The 20,131-nt window shown below is 41.9% G+C and overlaps 1 long non-coding RNA gene and 7 other non-coding genes across 8 annotated transcripts; 2 read left to right on the top strand and 6 right to left on the bottom strand.

Annotated features, from left to right (window-relative positions):
* Positions 1 to 16,027: 16,027 nt before the first annotated feature.
* LOC117479925 lies at positions 16,028 to 16,828 on the bottom strand. The gene is made up of 3 exons (XR_004555604.1): positions 16,755 to 16,828; positions 16,381 to 16,450; positions 16,028 to 16,080 (listed from the first exon to the last, which is right to left on the bottom strand). It is a non-coding gene; the product is annotated as an uncharacterized LOC117479925 (long non-coding RNA).
* Positions 16,829 to 17,502: 674 nt separating this feature from the next.
* Positions 17,503 to 17,574, bottom strand: trnam-cau. Its single transcript has one exon. It is a non-coding gene; the product is annotated as a tRNA-Met (tRNA).
* Positions 17,575 to 18,160: 586 nt separating this feature from the next.
* Positions 18,161 to 18,243, bottom strand: trnal-cag. The gene has a single exon. It is a non-coding gene; the product is annotated as a tRNA-Leu (tRNA).
* A 179-nt stretch (positions 18,244 to 18,422) lies between these two features.
* Positions 18,423 to 18,496, top strand: trnat-agu. Its single transcript has one exon. It is a non-coding gene; the product is annotated as a tRNA-Thr (tRNA).
* A 277-nt stretch (positions 18,497 to 18,773) lies between these two features.
* Positions 18,774 to 18,845, bottom strand: trnam-cau. The gene has a single exon. It is a non-coding gene; the product is annotated as a tRNA-Met (tRNA).
* Positions 18,846 to 19,429: 584 nt separating this feature from the next.
* trnal-cag lies at positions 19,430 to 19,512 on the bottom strand. Its single transcript has one exon. It is a non-coding gene; the product is annotated as a tRNA-Leu (tRNA).
* Positions 19,513 to 19,691: 179 nt separating this feature from the next.
* trnat-agu lies at positions 19,692 to 19,765 on the top strand. Its single transcript has one exon. It is a non-coding gene; the product is annotated as a tRNA-Thr (tRNA).
* A 277-nt stretch (positions 19,766 to 20,042) lies between these two features.
* trnam-cau lies at positions 20,043 to 20,114 on the bottom strand. The gene has a single exon. It is a non-coding gene; the product is annotated as a tRNA-Met (tRNA).
* Between the last annotated feature and the right edge of the window lie 17 nt (positions 20,115 to 20,131).

Here is a 20,131-nt window from a genome sequence, read left to right as displayed (position 1 = left end):
TCCATGCACAATCAGCCCCTACAGGACATCTTTTGTCGGTCACACACTATTCTTGTATGTCACATAAGAGGTGCAATTGATGCGGTATTGCGCTAAAGGGGATATCATTCTGGCCGGAGAGATTTCCCTCCACACACACACACACACACACACACACACACACACACACACACACACACACACACACACACACACACACACACACACACATATATACCCGTATTCCCCTCCTACCCAGCCTTTTTTTTTTTTAAATAAGAGTTGGGTTAATAACTAAGGAGGCTCTCTTGAAGTGTACGGATGGTGAACTAATGTTTAATTACTATACTAACTATAAGGGCCTCTCTTATTGAAAGAAGGGGTAATCTGGTAATAAATGCAACAAAGTCTCTCTGAAGAGGTTGGCATTAAATTAAAGATCTTAATGACCCCATGGTGTTTGGTTTTTTGTCTTTATGTTTAATTACATCAATCCCTTAATAAAATAATCCTTATATGAAGTTATATGAGATTAGAAATAGCTGCAGGTATGGAGGAAAGAGAAGATTTTTTTTATTTTTTAAATGTGCTCACCACAGATGTTAGCTGTAAAAACACTTAAGAATGCACAGACTTGAAGGTGTGACCCGAGATGGCTCTTGCCAGTTCCTCCCACACACACACACACACACACACACACACACACACACACACACACACACACACACACACACACATACACACACACACACACACACACACACACACACACACACACACACACACACACACACACACACACACACACACCACACACACGCACACACGCCGTGTGAAATCGGGGGTGTCCCCCGACCCCGATAGAATCTTCCCTCCCCTCAGCAGTTCTGGGCGACCCCCAACACCACTGCAGTCTGAGAGCCAGGCATATTTTTGAGCTTCTCAGTGTGGCCGTAGAACAGCTCTGGATGACCCCATCCCAGACAACGAGTTGCCATACAGGTAAATTACTTGTGGTTATTTTTATAAGATGATCGCAAAATGAATTGTTGTTAAATGTAATATTTCAGTGTTTTCAAATACTTACCTCTCTGTCTCTTTTCTGTACAGATCTGCCTCACGATCGCAGCGCTACGACCGTCAACTTTATGGTTACACCAACTGAATAAGCTGGAGCCATCTGATAGCGGTGTGGTTTTCTTCAGCAGTGAGAAATGTATTTTTGATTTCCTTTCCATTTTCTTGTGATGGGATGATTTCATAAACGGTCAAACATGGGTGATTTAGCAGCTGCAGAAACGTCGTTTCTGCATTGTTTGAATGGTATAATTCCCCTAAGCGAAAATGAATACATATATAGTGAAATGTCATTTCCTCAGTGTTCAAACAATATTGGCGAGTTGAGTGACGAAGAACTAGATGTAAACGACCATTGCGCCCCCTCAGAAACAAACTCAAGCTACCCAACAATATTAGATAGCGCACTGAAAGCAGTTTCCCCCGTGCAAGACGGTGTACACAATGATCAAAACAGCATCCCGAATGCTCCCGAGTTAGCAGGCCCGTCGTTACAAAATGGTGGAAATGTTAATGACAGTCGGAATGCTTCAACACGTGTTGTGTCTCGACCTGTATTCAATAACATAGAACTGAGTCAGTCTTTAGTCCTACCCCGTCCTAGCGCCGAGGCAGATTACACATCGTATCACGGTAGTATGATGGTCAGTGTACATGATATGCTGGATGAGGCTTTTTTACTAGCAGAGAGGGAAGATCTTGTACAGATTGAGTTAAGGGGGGAGCAACTGCAAGGTAACGTGTCAGCCATTTTGAATGCCAACCACGACAGTAATCTGAATGATTTTGATGAAGCGCTCTTCAACGCAGTGCAGTCAAATTGGGCTGTTATGGCAGATAGCGATCTTGAATTAGTGGTGCAAATTGTTCATTCCCCTCGGGGTGGTGGGGAGAAACGATTAGCTAGTAAAATGTTGGACAATGAAATTGTTAAAAAGAAGAAGCGCTTTCTTTACATTGTTCACAACCAGCTGTGTTTTGCTATTAATTTAGCACTGTTGCTGCATGACAACCTCACTGATAACGAAGGTATTGAACGCGGTAGAGAGATTCAGAGGGGGGTGGGTTTGACAGACCAGACAGCGGTGACGTTCACTGACATTGAGAAATTCGAAGAGAGTCTAAATTGCAAGATTGTGGTGTTTTACAGAGGCAATGAAGATCGGACCCTCTGTAAATTCCAGACAGACGGTCCCAAAAGAGATAAAACTGTTTTTTTGTTTCTCTGCAAAAGCCATTACTATGGGATTAAGAACTTGAAGGGTTTTCTAGGCTCTTCTTTTGTCTGTGAACACTGCTACACCGGCTACAGCTCGCGATGGTTTCATTCATGTAGTGGCCATTGTTTTGTCTGTCTTGACCCCTCATGTACTCTGGATGAGTTTAAACCCATCTTTTGTAAAGACTGTAACAAAACTTGCCGTACGGTCGGCTGTCATGCTCGACATAAAAAACAGACACAGAGAGCATCAGCCATTGCCAGTAACTGCGATTTACACAAAAAGTGTGTAGATTGTCAACTTTCTTACTACATTCCCCAGAATAGTGCAGATAAAGCACACAAGTGTCAGGTGAAAAAATGTAAGACATGTAATGAAAACCTGCCCGCTGCTTCTACAGGCGAGGGTGTAAAACATCTGTGTTACATTGGTGTGCTACCCAAAGAGACAGAACACAACGACCACATTGTGTTTTATGATTTTGAAACAATGGCGGGGGCAGACGGTGTACATGTCCCCTTCCTGGTGTGTACAAAAACCCTGGCAGGCGAAACTTGGGTCGCTGAGGGCACAGACTGTGCACTGCAGTTTCTGGCCCACTTTAGACGCCCCAAATTCAAGAAAGCAACCTTCATTGCTCACAATGCCAAGGGTTTTGACAGCTATCTCATTATCAATGCAATGATTGAACAAGGGTTAAAACCATCTTTGATAATGCAGGGAAGTAAGGTGATTTCTTTTACTGACCAAGATTTCAGACAAAAGTACATAGATTCTCTGTCTTACCTCTCTATGCGGCTATCCGCAATGCCCAAAGCGTTGGGATTTGAAGATAAAATCAAAGGGTATTTCCCTCATGGTTTCAGCTCTAAGGCCAATCTGAGTTATATCGGACCTTACCCACCAGCACACTGTTATGGGATTGAACGCATGACAACTGATGAAAAGAGTGACTTTTTCGCATGGTATGAGACGGTACGCACGGGTACTTTTGATTTTCGAAAGCAGGCATTGCTTTACTGCAAAAACGATGTTGACATTCTTGCACGGGGTTGCACTTTATTCCGAAAAGGATTCCTTGAAGAGACTGGTGTAGATCCTTTTAGTCGTGCGACCATTGCTTCGGCCTGTATGAAAGTTTTCACCACAAACTTTCTGCCTCTAAAAACCCTAGCCATCCCCCCGCCCGATGATTACCGTCGTGAAAACAAGACATACTCCAGCGCTGGTATCCAGTGGTTAGATTGGGTGGCTCATACTGAGGGGGTATTTATTCAACATGCGTTGAATGAAGGTGAGAAACGAGTGGGACGTTTCGTCGTAGATGGTTTTGCTGAAGTTGAGGGAGTAAAGATTGTCTGGGAATTTCTGGGGTGTTTTTATCACGGCTGTCCATCGTGTTATAAGGGGCATGAGAAAAACCCCTTGACAGGGGGGACATTTGAACGGCTCCATGCGGCTAGTGAAGAAAAGCTGCATGAACTACAGTCTGTTCACGGGGCCAAAGTGATCGTTATGCGAGAGCATACATGGGGTGAGATGAAAAAATCCAATCAAGATTTGCAGGCTTTCCTCAGGGAATACAAAGCTCCAGAACCGTTGACCCCCAGGGCTGCTTTATACGGGGGAAGAACGTGTGCAGTGAAGTTGAGGTACACGGCAGCGGCAGATGAATTGATTCATTATTGTGATTTCACCTCCCTGTACCCCTTTGTAAACTGCACAGGCCTATATCCGCTAGGCCACCCTCAGATCATCTTCCGAGATTTCAAAGATCCTCAGAGTTATTTCGGGTTAATCAGAGCCACCGTAGACCCTCCCCGCGGTCTTTACTTTCCAGTTCTGCCTTACAAAACTGCAGCGGGTAAGCTTGTGTTCACCCTCTGTCGTACATGCGCTGAGCTTAACAACCAACAGGGGCCCTGCACGCACAGCAAAGAGGAAAGAGCATTAACAGGAGTTTGGGTGACAACAGAATTCAACAAGGCTCTGGACATGGGTTACAAGCTGACTCAGATCACAGAAGTGTGGCATTTTGAGAACAAAAGTGACAGCATTTTTGTAGATTATATACACACATTCTTGAAGGGTAAACAAGAAGCATCTGGTTATCCTTCAGAAGCAACAGATGATGAGAGCAGACAAAAGTATGTGACAGACTACCATGCTAATCAAGGCATACAGCTCGACGCAGCTAAAATCATATCAAACCCAGCCAAAAGACAAGTGTCAAAGCTATGTCTCAACAGTTTCTGGGGTAAATTTGCTCAGAGAAGCAATCTGACACAGACTAAGATTGTGACCAAACCAGAAGAATTTCTTAACCTCTTGTTTTCAGCTAAACATAAGGTTAAGTATTTCTCATTCGTCAATGACAGGACAGCTCTGGTCCAATGGTGTTATGGCGACGATGGTCACTCCCCTCCCAACAAGGTGGATAACATATTCATTGCAGCATTCACCACTGCCTATGCCAGGCTAAAACTGTACAGTGAATTGGAGAAATTGCAGCACAGAGTCTTCTACTACGACACAGATAGTATCATATATGTAACAAGACCTGGAGAGACTCCATTGCCTATGGGGGTTTATCTGGGAGATCTTACAGACGAGTTGGGCGGTGATACAATCAAAGAGTTTGTTTCTGCAGGTCCTAAAAGTTATGCATACCAAACCAAAAATCAGAAAAAGGTTGTGATGCGAGTGAAAGGGATTACACAGACGCATGAGTGCTGTGAGCGGGTGAACTTTGACAGTCTTACAGATCTGGTGGAAGGCTACGTTCAAAACACTGAGAGGGGGCAGGTTCTTGAGGTCCCACAACACAACATTGTACGAAATAAAGAGGGTTTCGTTTTGAGAAATGTGTCATTCACCAAAAAGTTCAGAGTGGTGTTTGATAAAAGACGTCTGCTAGGCGGAGGAGATACTTTGCCTTTTGGGTATTGAGAAATAATAAGAAGAGACAAAATGTTTTTACCTAGCCAAATTGATTTTGAACCCAGACTGCGTGTCCCTTTTTCATGTATAATAGTCGGACCCAGCGGGTGTGGAAAAACTTTTTTTGTCAAGAATGTATTGCAAAATTGTATTCATGTAATGGATGTACAGCCTCAAAATATTGTATGGATTTATACTTCTTTCCAACCCATGTATGCAGAACTGCAGGAGCAGAATAAAAATATGAAATTCATCAAAGGTCTCCCTGAATCATTTGAAGATGAATCTCTATTTCCTCCTGATCAAAGTCATTTGATTATATTGGACGATGTTATATTTCAAGCCTCGGAGCATCCGGAAGTAGTCCGACTTTTCACCCAATACCGCCATCACAGAAATATGAGTGTTATGATGCTCACCCAAAATGTGTTTCATCAGGGGAAGAATAGTCGAACAATTAGTCTGAATACTAATTACATGGTCTTGTTTAAAAACCCCAGAGACAGATTACAGATGAATATACTTGCTCAGCAAATATACCCTGGTAATAAATCATTTTTCCTACAAAGTTTTGAGGATGCCACCAAGGACCCCCATGGATATTTAGTCCTGGACATGACCCCCAGCTGTCCAGACATCTATAGACTTCGGTCAGGAGTACTACGTACACAGTGGCTAGTTGTTTACGTACCAAAACCGAAAACTTGAAAACAGTATGTCTGCTCGTTTAAAAAGAAACATGCCACTGCTAAAGGCATTATGTCAGGCCAGGCCTTCGAAGCGTAAGGATATTCTCAACAACTGCTCCACGGATTTTCTTCAATCACTCTGTGAACTGTCTTTAAATCTCTTAAAGGGGAACATACCGCTATCTGGTGCTCAGTATAAGAAACTCAAAAAACAAAAGAAAATTATCAAACTATTGGCCAGTAAAAAGACCAACATAAAAACTAAACACAAGGCCTTAAGAAAACAATCTGGGGGTTTTCTTCTGCCTCTGCTAGGTGCTGTGATCCCCATTTTAGGACAGCTTTTAGGAGGGCTTATTCGACCAAAGTAAACCATGAGTCAAAAGATGTTTTTATTAACACCTCACCAGTTTAATCAGCTCAATCCGACTGGTGTAACTACCCCCCACAGCAAGGAAACAATGAGACGCACAGCAGAAGATGTTCTGGATGAAAAAATGAGAGCCGTACTAAACGAAACAGGAGTAACCCCATATGAAAAAATAAGAAAATACAACGCCTTGCTGCAGAGATACCTCAATTTACTCAAACAAGCAGGGCAAGAGGAAAGACATAATACTTTAACTCTACCTGAAGACCCGGGACTGCAAAAAGGAGAAGAAAAGAAGAAGGGCATTTCCACTGATGGAATAAAGAATGAGGTACTCCAGAATCTTCCAAAACGTTACCATAAGAATGCAGAGTACATTATGAATAAACTAGTCCAAAGCAGCGGTGGATGGAATGAAACGGGTGAATTTATAGACAAGGGCAGAGCTGTGAAAGGATCCCATATGATGGATTTATTAAAAAATCTCTCCTGGTCGTATAAAAATACAGAAGAACCTAAAGGCTGGACGGTTTTCCTGAATACTCTCAGGGGGCTAAATGTTCCGTCGACCGTTTTTCATAACCGCCTAGCTCGTGAACAATACAGTTTACTTAAATCAGGTGAACTGCATGGAGAGCATAAGACTGTAGAGCGTAAGACAAAAAGAAGAAGAAGAAGAGGAGGAAAAGACCAAGCAGAAGAAGAAGAAGAAGAAGAAGAAAGTAAATTAGACCCTCCTTCGACTGTAGTAAAGAAGAGATCAAGGAGAGCTGTACAGTTAAGCCCTCGTTGGTTAAATTATTCCATTTAATAAAGACAGAGTCATTTGAAATAATTTTGTCTCCAGACCTTTTTTATTTTAAAAATGTCATTGAATTACATTTTGTAACAATCTTTAAACATTTGTAGAGAACAAACACTGTGGTTAAAATGAGTGTCTTTATGACGTCTCTCCCACCGTTGATATTTTTTCACAAAATTTGTTACAGTAGCATCATTTTTTATCACATCATCTTGATACAGAGATAACACATCTTCGTAAGACAGCCCAGACGCTCTTTTACATAGGTAGAAAACACAATGCTGACCACAGGCTGTAGACAGGACATTTTGAAGCTGACGATTGTGATGTAAAATAGTTTTACATTGTTTTTCTAGAAATTGTAGAATGCTTTTAGGATAATGACTAAAATTGGGAGGAAATCCAAAAGAGTCGAAAAAAGTCCCCACATTGTCTCCTTCTAAAGTCATTGCTAGCCAGTGTTCCCCTGGCATGTGGGAAGGGTGGGTATTTACAATCATGTATACAGGGTATCTGAATAATTGTTTTACTTGGGGTAACTGATCTGACGCCCATACACCCCCAAACGAGTCCCCCACCATATGCCGCAGGAGACTGTCCAATTGATGATTATTCATTCTGTAATATTTTTCTTAGTAATAGTCTACCAGCACTTGACATTTTGAATTAATCTCCAGAATTGAATCAAAACAAGAATATACGATTAAAGTTGTAGTCTGGGGCAGCGGTACTCGGAATCTCATTTCCAGTCTTAAACTACCGCTGGTGATTGGTGATAATGCGTCAGCATCTTCCCCTGCAGTGAGATTAAATACGAATAAGGAGTATCCTTGTTCGAAGTCCTCTCGGTCAATACTCAGAGGGAGATCTTTCATGTGTCTCCCTGTAGCAGTGAACATATTATAAAACTCTCTGACTGAAGACCCCCGGTTAAATTGAGGTTGGAATGCTTTGGCCGGTACTTGTCTGCCATCCTGACACAATGCCAGATATTCCATATCATTATGAAGGAAATTAAAAGGTGAAAGCGTTCTCCTTCCTGTGAACGCTTCGTGATTTACCATACCCAAAACTATGTATTTAGGCATATTACCCAGAAAGAGATTTTCTTGATTGCATATTCTGGAATTCACCGGAATGCTGTATGTTTTGATATTTACACGAGATAGAGGGTAGAGAGCGTTGCCTCTCATCAGTGCAGCAGCATGACCTAACCGCACGGCTGGGGCAATGGTCGCTTTCTTGATAAAAAGCGAGGCCCCCAGTATTTTTAGACGGTATGTGGAGTCATTTGCACACATGAGAGTAAAGGCATCGTTAGATCTGGTGAGTTTGATTCTCAAATCTACAGAGTTCAGGAGAAGCCTCTCGCTGAAAAATATATCGGTATGCAAAGCCCCCATCAGATGCAGCTCTCTTGACTCTGCGGTGAACACCGCTCTCTTTACGAGACCCTTGTTTGGCCCATTGGCGATCACTATAGAGTCCATAGCTCCTGCAGTGTCTTTATAAAATAAGCCAGCAGTGAATTGAGTTTTTAAAGTAGAATCAGAGTAATTCAATAAAGTTTCAATCATCGCTCTGTAAGGCTGTGTCGAACTGGACTGAGAAATCAGCCTGTCCCCTAGAATAACGTCGCATTGACTAAAAATTGTGTTTAGAGGATAATTAACAAGTGCCACGGGGGCATCGACTGCCAGATTAGTCCCATCGGCGTTGGTTATTTTGACCCTGAGATGCATCAGTGTGTCGTTCATATCAAGGTATTTATCCCCGTCCCCTGGAATGAAAAATTCAATGGGTCCATCCTCGGTAATGGCAGACAACGGAAGGACCTCTGTGTAGTGTTTTTCATCTATAGAAAGCTGCGTCATGGGAGCCGAAAACAAATCCAACTCTGCCATGCTACATTCAGCAGATTTGTGATGTAAAAGAGCCATATTTAACACTCTAAAATATATCTCTCCCCAGTGTGTTCCTTCTTCGTGGGTGCTTTTTCCCTAATGATTTTCTCTTGGTTGAGCGCTTCCCCTTTTTAAAGCCTGCCGGAACCCATTTTCCTGGAGGTCTCTTTCTGGCCCTTCTTGCTAAAACCATCAGACCTCCGGATCCTTCTTGAGACCCGTGATCCGATTGGCCGCCAAATTTATGAACCGCCTTACTGATTACATCAGATGCAATATTTTTAGCCGCCGATTTGAGATGAGGTTTAGCTATGGCAAACCCCCTTCTCACCAATGGTGCTACAAAACGAAATAATCTTGAGAATATAGAACCAATGCCTCGACCGTACATAACTGGTGCTCCATAAAAACCAGGCAATGACCCTCCAGCCTGATTTTCATAGTAGCTAACAAAACGTTGCGGATCCTGATTAATCATCGTTTTGCAAATGATTGCCCCGCTTTTGAAGGTCGGAAATGAAGTTTCACTACACTCTTGCCGTAGGTAAACTTTATTGGTTCGTTCTGATCGTTTTTTATCTCTATCTGTATATTTTCGATATGCGTTTTTGTTACCGGCAGATAATATGCAGGACTAAAATACTGGGTGATGGTATCACCGAATGTCCCTTTTATATCTACGGTTCTCAGGAGAGGAGCAAACGCGTCACCTACTCTCTGATGACTGACAACGTTACTATAACAGTAGAGATGAGTTGCGCCTGCATTTATATCCGCGGGGTAGGTTGCTGATTTGTCATCAAATTTGATCCACTGGTCTGGTTTTATTCCTAGCATATAGGCGAGGGGCTTTGGAAAGCGAAAACGATGTTGGCCACCACCCTGAAATTCGATTTTCCGATGAATTGGACTATAGTAGAAATGGACATCAGAATCAATTTTTCTGAAGCAGGACTCCAGTTCCGCCTTGAGCTGACTTATGGTGCTATAGTAACCCCCACTGAACATTTGAAGCTTTACCTTGCTCACTATCTCGGGGGATTTTGATTTCTTTATCCATTCAAAATATGCTACATCTAGAGGTAAGTTATACCAAGTGTGTGGGTATGACATTTCTGTCATGGCTACCTGCCACGAACCGTCTAAATGCAAAGGTTGTGCCAAGTTTACCTGGTAGCTAGAGCTTGTATTGTTTTGAAATACATCAAGGCTGGCATTGGAAGGCAGCGTAATATAAAACCCTTCATTAATCTCCATGGCTGTAATGAAGGACTGAGCGTTAAGTCTGTTGTTTTTATACATCTTTGATCTCCCCAGCATCAACCCAGCTGTTGAATTTCTCGGGCCAGTTCTTCCAGCATACATACATCTGTTTTTTCCCCCTCATCACACGTCTTTTCAGAATTTTCTCAACTTGAAAAGCCTTGTCATTAGATACCTTCACTTTTTGTAACTCTTTCTCATAAAAAGTCCCCTTGATCTCCTCTCCATCATAATCTTTGAGTTTGTAAACAGGGGGCTGACGAGGTATGCCTTCAGACACCGTAAATAATTCATCGGTATAACTCTGTTCATATTTTTTATCAAAGACCCCTCTCAGCTTAGATATTCTTACAAGTTCCCCCTCCTTAAAGTTCATTTTCGTAGCAGCTTTTTTACGATGGATGGATGGGGTATACAGGTTACGATACACTTGAGCCGCATTTTCCTTTGTCACCTGCAGAGGCGTCATTTTAATACTTCGGTGATAACTATTATTGTAGCTTTCAATTAGTTCAGGCAAGACGTCTATGTATCTATGCGTGTTTTTAGCTGTAAAATACCTCCACATTTTAGTTTTCAGCGTACGGTTAAATCTCTCTACCACACACGCCTTCATATCACTGGCTGTTGCATAATGTGCAATACCTCGTTTCTTCAATAAGGCTTGAAAAACTTTGTTAAAGAATTCTTTCCCTGCGTCTGTTTGCATCTTTTTAGGAATTTGACTGTGTGTTAAAATTCTATCAAAGGCTTTCGCCACTTCTGCACCAGTCTTCTTCTTTATTGCCTGTGCATAGGCTTTTTTCGAAAATACATCTATGACTGTTAACAAATAATTAAAACCGTCATTATGTTTGGATAACGACTGCATATCGCAAAGGTCAGCTTGAAATTGCTGTAGCGGTCTGAGTACGAAAACTCTGTTTCTTACAAAATGTACCCTTGACGGCTTGTGTAAAGTATAAGCATCTTGTTCAGATAAAAATTCTCTGACTTTCTCTACATTTATTTGTTTACCCATCTCATTCTGTACAGCCCTATGGAGTTTATCAACGCCCCCTAAACTCCCTGGATTAGAAGGAGTGTAATATACCCTCTGCATGACACGTTTCTCAGACATGTTCTCTGTTACCGTCCCAATGAGGTAATGAATACAACAGTTTTTCTTACAACACATTTTATTGATTTGATGCATATACCAACATCAGATTTAAAAAAACTTTTTTTTTTTTTTTTTTTTCTCCAGGCAGAAAATCAAAAACAATTTAAATCAAAAAACATGATTACAAAGAAGGACACACTAGATCAAGTAAAATAAAAATAAAAAAAGTAAAATAAAAAAACATGGTGGTACTTTTTTTTTACAAATAAGTTTCAAGCTCTTCCTCTCGCTGCCAAAAGTCCCATGCGTCTTCTATATTCTTCAGCTGTGACTCGTCGTTTTCAACAAGCTTTTCGTATGCTTTTATAGCCTCAAACCGTCTTGTGCTTCTGAGATTGTGAAGAATCGCCTCGGCAGCTCCAAAGATCCTGCTCTCCGACACATAAAGCTTGCACGAATGTAGAGAACCCCGTATGGCTGGAATGAAACGGTCGGTCCACAGTCTCTTTACCACTTCATCATAGTTTCGCTCCAGATAATATTCTGGCATCTCAAACAAACACTCATGCTGCATTTGACTGGGATGATCGACTTGACAGCCATAACATTGTTCCTTTCTGTACAGATGCACGACCTTATCCAATAGATGAACCACCACAGCTTTTACCGTATTCAGGAATGAAGCGGCCCTTGCCCCGTCCACAGCATCACACGCTGAAGTATAATCCTCGCTACAAGCAAAGCATGTATCGCCATCGGGGAGGTCGTCTTCTGTGTCTGAAGAATCTGCTGTTTTCCTTGGGGGGTATGGTGAAGTAGATGGAGGTTGGTACATATCATGCCAGCCAGTAACATCAACGCCAGCAACATCAATGTTGAGCTCGGGTGTCCAGATTGTTGGAGATGATGGAGGTCTGTCAGGAGCTTGTTCCAGGCTGCAGCGCGCGGGGAGAGACTTGTTTTTTCTCAGATCCAGGGGTTGTTCCAGGCTGTAACTTGCGGGGGGAGACTTGTTTTTTCTCAGATCCAGGGCTTGTTCCATGTCGCGGCTCGCGGGGAGAGACTTGTTTTTTCTCAGATCCATGGTTAGTCTTCAACGGTTGTCTAGGGGGTCTTAGCTTTAAATGATCTGGTGAGGGGTGGGACTTATTATGTTGAGGAGGAGGAGGAGGAGGAGGAGGAGGAGTCATCTGCAAAAGTGAGAGTTTTTTTCACCATTATAATGTCTATCGCTGTTTGACTCTGTTTAAAAAGTTATTTAACCTGTTCCACTCTGAGCCTGTTTTTCAGGTCTCAGGCTCGAAAATGACATTCCCAGAACAAATGACCATATCTTCCCTTCTAAAAGGGTTAAATTAATAATCTTTTCTCAAAGTAATGATAAACCTGTGAGTTGGATGTAGAAGTGTCAGAATCAATATAAATGTTTTTTATTTTAAAGAAAATTCAGATTTTACATAGTAAAAAACTGTAAATTATAGTGTCCGTCCAAAAATTATTTTTTACAGATAGTGAAAACTACCCTTGGATGATGGGTTAGTAGACTAAAAGCTTTAGGAATCCAAAGTACAACATATAATAAGTACCCTGTATCAAGATTGATGCAAAACAAGTGAAATTTGACCTTTTTAGAGAGATTTAGCCAAAAACTGGGCCATCTGGGGTCATTTGGGTGGATTTGACCTATCTCTGGCCCCCCTTGCTCGATCTGGTTGGTTGACATACCCTTGTGACCGTTAGAGCCAATAGAATCGAAGGAGGATACTCACATAGACACACATTGTAAAGAAAAAATGTTGCCGCTTCGCGTGTGGAAAGCGAAACTAAACTGGAGGAATGTCTCCTTCTGGAGTTTGGAAACTAAAACGCAGTTGTATTGCTTATGGATTATCAGAAATAATTTCAAAGAAGGCACAGACACATAGGATGAACCTATGGATTAACTGCAGCATCGTTTTTTTATCGTTTTAATGCCATTGAAGACCACTTTTGACCAAGGTGAGCCATATTTACATGTTTAGCTTCTTGGCTCCACATGTGATGATGTACGCTTTCGTTGATAGCGTCGCGAATGTTTATCACTGAGTGTTGAGGTGGGCACCGTTAGATTCAGTGTCTCCAGGACACCAAAAAATAGTGTTTGGTTGTGCATCTAGGATAAGTAATAAGGGAGTTCTGAGTGAGTTTATGTGCCTTTGTCGGTCCCGTTTTTTCGATCGAGGCTAATTCAGAGGCTGAGTGCTAGCATTGTGGGTTTTTTTTGAAAAAAAAAATTAAAAAGATCAGTTAGCTGAGTTTCTTCCCGTTACATGGATATAACACATTCATAGTTTTATTCAATATTAAGATTCCTTAGACGTTGTTTCCTGCAAATGACGCGTTTATCCGCCCGGTACCGGGGGGAAGGCGTGAAACAGGTTAAGCTTTGTAGATTTTTCATCGATCATTTTCAGCCAAGCAGCCAGAGGCACACGCAAAGATGTTTGAAAAACCCCACATGTAGAGTTGAAATACTCCAAAACAAAATCATCAGAGGGGTCCTTCCCCCGTGTCACCAAACGGCTTGAGCGGTAATACCATCTACCAGACGGGCCGCTTTTAGTTTCCCAGACGGTGCTTGTCAGGATTCTTTTCACTGGCGGCGGCGGGTGAATCTTTTCTTCCTCTTCTTCCACATGGATGGGTTGCGATGAAAACTCTTCTTTGATCTCGACCACAGTTTGCGTTTCTTTGCTTTTTGATGCAGGTTTCATAGACATTGCACGTACAAGGGATGAATGATTCCATAATGGATCCACGGTGGTTTCTTGATGCACTGCTTTTTCTGATACAACGGTTGCACGGAGATCTCTGGAAGACACCAGAGTTAACACAGCCCAATCTGTTGAGGTCAACGTCGCTTTAACACTGCTGGGTCCATAGGTTTCGCCATTCTTCAGATTGTAGAAGTGCAGTTCGTTCGCCATATAGTTGAACACAAAACCCCAAACATCTCCATTTTCCAGACTCCATTTTTCATGAAGAGCCTCTGCGGGAGGGGTTTGAACCCGACACAGATACTGCATCCGTTTCTTGACCGGCGCTCCCGACGGATGGTGGTAAGTTGTTACCGGCGTCTCGCTGATTAAACCCATATCGATGCGTCTCTTTGCCATTTTTCTTTTCTGAAAGATTAGGTGACTTGTTGAGTGGAAATGACTGGCTTTTATCTAGTTTTGCATAGATTTCTTTTTCATGCCTGACTCCACCCCCTCACTATCTTCTGGCGGGAATATGGAGGGAGGGGTGGGGGCGACAGGGCAGATGTGACACCTGCTGTAAGGTGGGAGGAGGGGTGGGTTGAGAGGGGTGGGGGCTGAGAGGGTGGGGGCGGAGAGGGGTGGGGGCTACGGGGAGGATGTAGCACCTGTATGTGAGGGGAAGGGGGGTGGGCTGAGGGGGGTGGGGGCTACCGGTGAGGATGTAACACCTGTACGCGATAACACCTCGAACAAAGGGGCTCATTAGCATATCAAAGGGAGGATGTAACACCTGTACGCGATAACACCTCGAACAAAGGGGCTCATTAGCATATCAAAGGGGGGGGGGGGGGTCATTAACATAATTAGGGGGCGGGACTTAGAAGGTGTGACCTGTCACTTTTGTATGCATACTAATGAGATTGAAGCGGGATATGTAATACTACTAGCGTTCACTACCGAGCCTGTTTATAACCAGGGATGCAAACTCATCAGGTATGAAAAAGGTGACAAGGATCCGAGCCCCCCGAATATCGGCTTTAAAATGAGGAATAATAGATGATTTTAGCAGTCAGAACAACTAAAGCAGTTAATAACAGAAACGCCAAAGAGTCACATCTAATAGAAATATATAAAATCATTTACTTTAATTGTGTAGCAGTCAGTTAACTAAGTCCATAAACTCAACAAGTACTATACTTACAATTTTGAGATACTTGTACTTTACTTAAGTATGTAAATGTTTTGCTACTGTGTACTTCTACTCCACTACATGTATTGAATGCCTTTAGTTACTTCACAGATGTGGATGAATGATGTGAAATATAATCAAGTGTTAAATCAGACTTTAGTTCCACCTGGAGTAAATCCACAAGCTACCCTGCAGTATACAAAGTCATTCAAACTAGCTGCACCTTTACCAGCTTTGAGAACACTTTAATGATCAATCATTATAAAACATATCATATATATTATTCTGAAATGGACCAATCTGCACAATGACTACTTTTACTGTCGCTACTTTAACTATATTTTGATGATAATACTTTTCTACTTTCACTTGAGGAACATTTTGAATGCAGGACTTTTACTGTAACAGAGTATTCCTACACTCTGGTACTTCTACTTTTACTCAAGCTGCTGAAGTTAGACCCTCATCGGGGAGCAGCAGAGTTCGGCCGACAGGCAGGAAGACTCGAGCACACAGCTCGTGCCCATTATAATATATACAAAAATAACACCATGCTCGCAGCCGCAGATTACTCCCCCCCCCCCATACCCCAAAAATATTTGTATTGCAGATCTACATGAACAACACAAACTACCTATTTTGGATTCAAAACGGCGAATTTCGCCGAAAGGTGACAAGTTTGCATCCCTCGTTCCCTCGTACATCATTATATTCACTTTAACATTACCTTTCTCTGCTCTGCCCCATGTGTGTGTGTGTGTGTGTGGCCTCGCGCTCGTTGAACCCGTATACAGAGGTTGAAACCTGGGTGAAGAAGAGTGTTAAACGTTAGCAGCGGCTCTCGTAATTCAGCAGCGAGGAAGGGAACACAAACACACACAACCCTCCGCGCCTCGTGGTTTACAGTGTGGTTTATCCCCTTCAGACTAAAGCTGAACAAATCCTATATTTAAAATGTAATGTAAGCTACTGCTTAATACATTCTTAAACATCCATTGGGGAAATGTTAGTATGGTAAATGATGAATTAATGGACAACAAATGGACAAGCGTTCACTACCGAGCCTGTTTATAACTGACATCGTTATATTCAATTTAACATTACCTGTCTCTGCTCTGCTCCGTCCCGTGTGTGTGGCCTCACGCTCGTTGAAACCGTATAAAGAGGTTGAAACCTGGGTGAAGGAGAGTGTTAAACTTTAGCAGCGGGTCTCTTAATTCAGCGGCAGCGAGGAGAGCACGGAGGAAGCACACAACCCTCCGCGCCTCGTGGTTTACAGTGGATGAAAACGTTAGCTTGCTAACTGTTAGCAAACAGCTAAATGTTAGCAAAAAGTTTCGGTTTGAGGAGGTGTTAAATAGTGACTTTCAGTCCAATGCGTTCGGGGTTGCTCGTAGTAAATGGTTGGGGATATTATGACACACATTTGAGTATAAATTGATTAAACTAACATTGAAGGCTTTTATTAGGAAACCTACCTGTTCTGTTAGTGTTTCAACAGCTGCCGTCACTACGAGCATCCACAACCACAATGCATTTGGCTGAACTTTTTGAATACATAATTAGCTTAGGGGCAATGACATTTTTCATCATGTTTTAACGAACATTTCAACGTACAACAAAAAGTGACAGCCCTACTTTGGCACCAACAGTTTCCACAACTACATCTGTTACTACAAGTTAACATTATACAGTAACTGTGCAAATAATTCAATTTCTGTGAATCTGCTGACTCAACCTCTGGCTAATAATGCTAGCTAACATGCATGTATCTGGCTAACATCAACACTCTCTTTCACATGTTTAATCTCAAAATATTTGAAAAAGTGAAGAAATATGAAAAAGTGAAGAAATATGAATATTGCACTCACCAATGATGCTGATTACCACCAGAAAGTGTGGAAATTAAGTGTGAAGATCCACCTTATTGCAGGTATTACCCGCGTGCTGCATCCCGGTTTCGACAGTAGTGACGGTTAGCGACGGTTAGTGACGTCAGACACACAATAATGATTAGAAATTAGTACAGTTCAATGTATATGTTTAAGTGATGCTTACTTAATCTGCCAAATAGTTCAAGTTAATCAAAGATTATCAGTGTAATTAAGTCAAAAAGGAAGAACAGTCACAGGAACTGAATATATTGAAGTTAGTAGAACCTTTTTTTTTATTTAAGTTTACAATAATTAATCTATTTAATTATTTTGAACATTCGGGTTTACAGTGTAGCAGAGGATGGTTTCGATCCATCGACCTCTGGGTTATGGGCCCAGCACGCTTCCGCTGCGCCACTCTGCTCACCTCTTTGAATCCAACGCTGTCAAAAATGTGGATGACGGATTGTTTGAACATTTGGAACCTGGGAGAACCGACATTTCAGCAGCTTACATGTTGGATTTTGGAACCAGGATAGCTAACAGGTGTGTTTTAACCATGTGCTGTACGTGTCATTTTAGTGTGTTAGCAACTGAAAAAAACTGTAATCATTGAAAAAGATGACTTTTTTTCACAATATTAACAATATTATGTTACTGTTCCAAACCCAGGTTATTTGTGTTGTGTTGCTTTACTCGATATGACTATTTTTCGACTGTTGCCGGGCAGAATAGAGGTGAAAAAAAATGAACTGGTTTGGGCTAAATAAAAACAAAGTCCGCATATACTTGTTTTTCTCGGTCTATTTAGAGTCACCTTGTAGATCCTTGTAGGTTTTTCTGTGTCTTTTTTTTGTAGTAACCAAGTCAGCAGCAGCATTTAGCATTTAGCATTTAACCAATACAGCTCTTGCAACACTGGATTTGGTCATGGGCTGTCTTGTAACAATATGCTTACATTTCTTTCCCAAGATCATGTCTCACTGAATGTTACAGTGAAAAACACCATTTGTCAGAAGTGGGATTCGAACCCACGCCTCCAGAGGAGACTGCGACCTGAACGCAGCGCCTTAGACCGCTCGGCCATCCTGACTGAAAAAGACAATTCTACAGTACATTTTGCCTGAAAAATAAAACTCAGAAATGTTCATTAATTAACTGACCCATTAATGAACAGCCCCTCGCACTTCCCCGGGTTGTTTTACCTCCTTCCACAGGTAAAGCAAACTGGAATATCCCCTACTTTGATTCAAAAGAAGAACTATTTAAGAGGGTGCTGTGGCTTAGTTGGTTAAAGTGCCTGTCTAGTAAACAGGAGATCCTGGGTTCAAATCCCAGCAGTGCCTTATTGTAGCACAGATATGCTCTCTCTTTGGCCTACTTGAATAAGTCATAAAGGTTCCAGATACCCTAAGGAGTTAATTGAAACCAAAAAGTTGTCAAGCCTCGGTATTGCAACAATGTTTGCAAAAGCTTCTTGCGACACAATATAGTGTCCACTTTGGCACTAAAGAGTTAAGCAATTTAACATTTTCGATAATGGATGCTTTGTCTTGTGAACGTGTTTCCTTCTGAATAAGGATGGAAAGGACAAGGACCCTACTGACCCAAAGCTTTTACAATTAGCAGAGGATGGTTTCGATCCATCGACCTCTGGGTTATGGGCCCAGCACGCTTCCGCTGCGCCACTCTGCTCACCTCTTTGAATCCAACGCTGTCAAAAATGTGGATGACGGATTGTTTGAACATTTGGAACCTGGGAGAACCGACATTTCAGCAGCTTACATGTTGGATTTTGGAACCAGGATAGCTAACAGGTGTGTTTTAACCATGTGCTGTACGTGTCATTTTAGTGTGTTAGCAACTGAAAAAAACTGTAATCATTGAAAAAGATGACTTTTTTTCACAATATTAACAATATTATGTTACTGTTCCAAACCCAGGTTATTTGTGTTGTGTTGCTTTACTCGATATGACTATTTTTCGACTGTTGCCGGGCAGAATAGAGGTGAAAAAAAATGAACTGGTTTGGGCTAAATAAAAACAAAGTCCGCATATACTTGTTTTTCTCGGTCTATTTAGAGTCACCTTGTAGATCCTTGTAGGTTTTTCTGTGTCTTTTTTTTGTAGTAACCAAGTCAGCAGCAGCATTTAGCATTTAATTTAACCAATACAGCTCTTGCAACACTGGATTTGGTCATGGGCTGTCTTGTAACAATATGCTTACATTTCTTTCCCAAGATCATGTCTCACTGAATGTTACAGTGAAAAACACCATTTGTCAGAAGTGGGATTCGAACCCACGCCTCCAGAGGAGACTGCGACCTGAACGCAGCGCCTTAGACCGCTCGGCCATCCTGACTGAAAAAGACAATTCTACAGTACATTTTGCCTGAAAAATAAAACTCAGAAATGTTCATTAATTAACTGACCCATTAATGAACAGCCCCTCGCACTTCCCCGGGTTGTTTTACCTCCTTCCACAGGTAAAGCAAACTGGAATATCCCCTACTTTGATTCAAAAGAAGAACTCTTTAAGAGGGTGCTGTGGCTTAGTTGGTTAAAGTGCCTGTCTAGTAAACAGGAGATCCTGGGTTCAAATCCCAGCAGTGCCTTATTGTAGCACAGATATGCTCTCTCTTTGGCCTACTTGAATAAGTCATAAAGGTTCCAGATACCCAAAGGAGTTAATTGAAACCAAAAAGTTGTCAAGCCTCGGTATTGCAACAATGTTTGCAAAAGCTTCTTGCGACACAATATAGTGTCCACTTTGGCACTAAAGAGTTAAGCAATTTAACATTTTCGATAATGGATGCTTAGTCTTGTGAACGTGTTTCCTTCTGAATAAGGATGGAAAGGACAAGGACCCTACTGACCCAAAGCTTTTACAATTAGCAGAGGATGGTTTCGATCCATCGACCTCTGGGTTATGGGCCCAGCACGCTTCCGCTGCGCCACTCTGCTCACCTCTTTGAATCCAA

This window comes from Trematomus bernacchii, unplaced genomic scaffold (assembly GCF_902827165.1).
Source record: "Trematomus bernacchii unplaced genomic scaffold, fTreBer1.1, whole genome shotgun sequence".
NCBI lineage: Eukaryota > Metazoa > Chordata > Actinopteri > Perciformes > Nototheniidae > Trematomus > Trematomus bernacchii.
The sequence above is the reverse complement of the archived record's forward strand: the minus strand, read 5'-3'. Positions and strand labels throughout refer to the sequence as shown.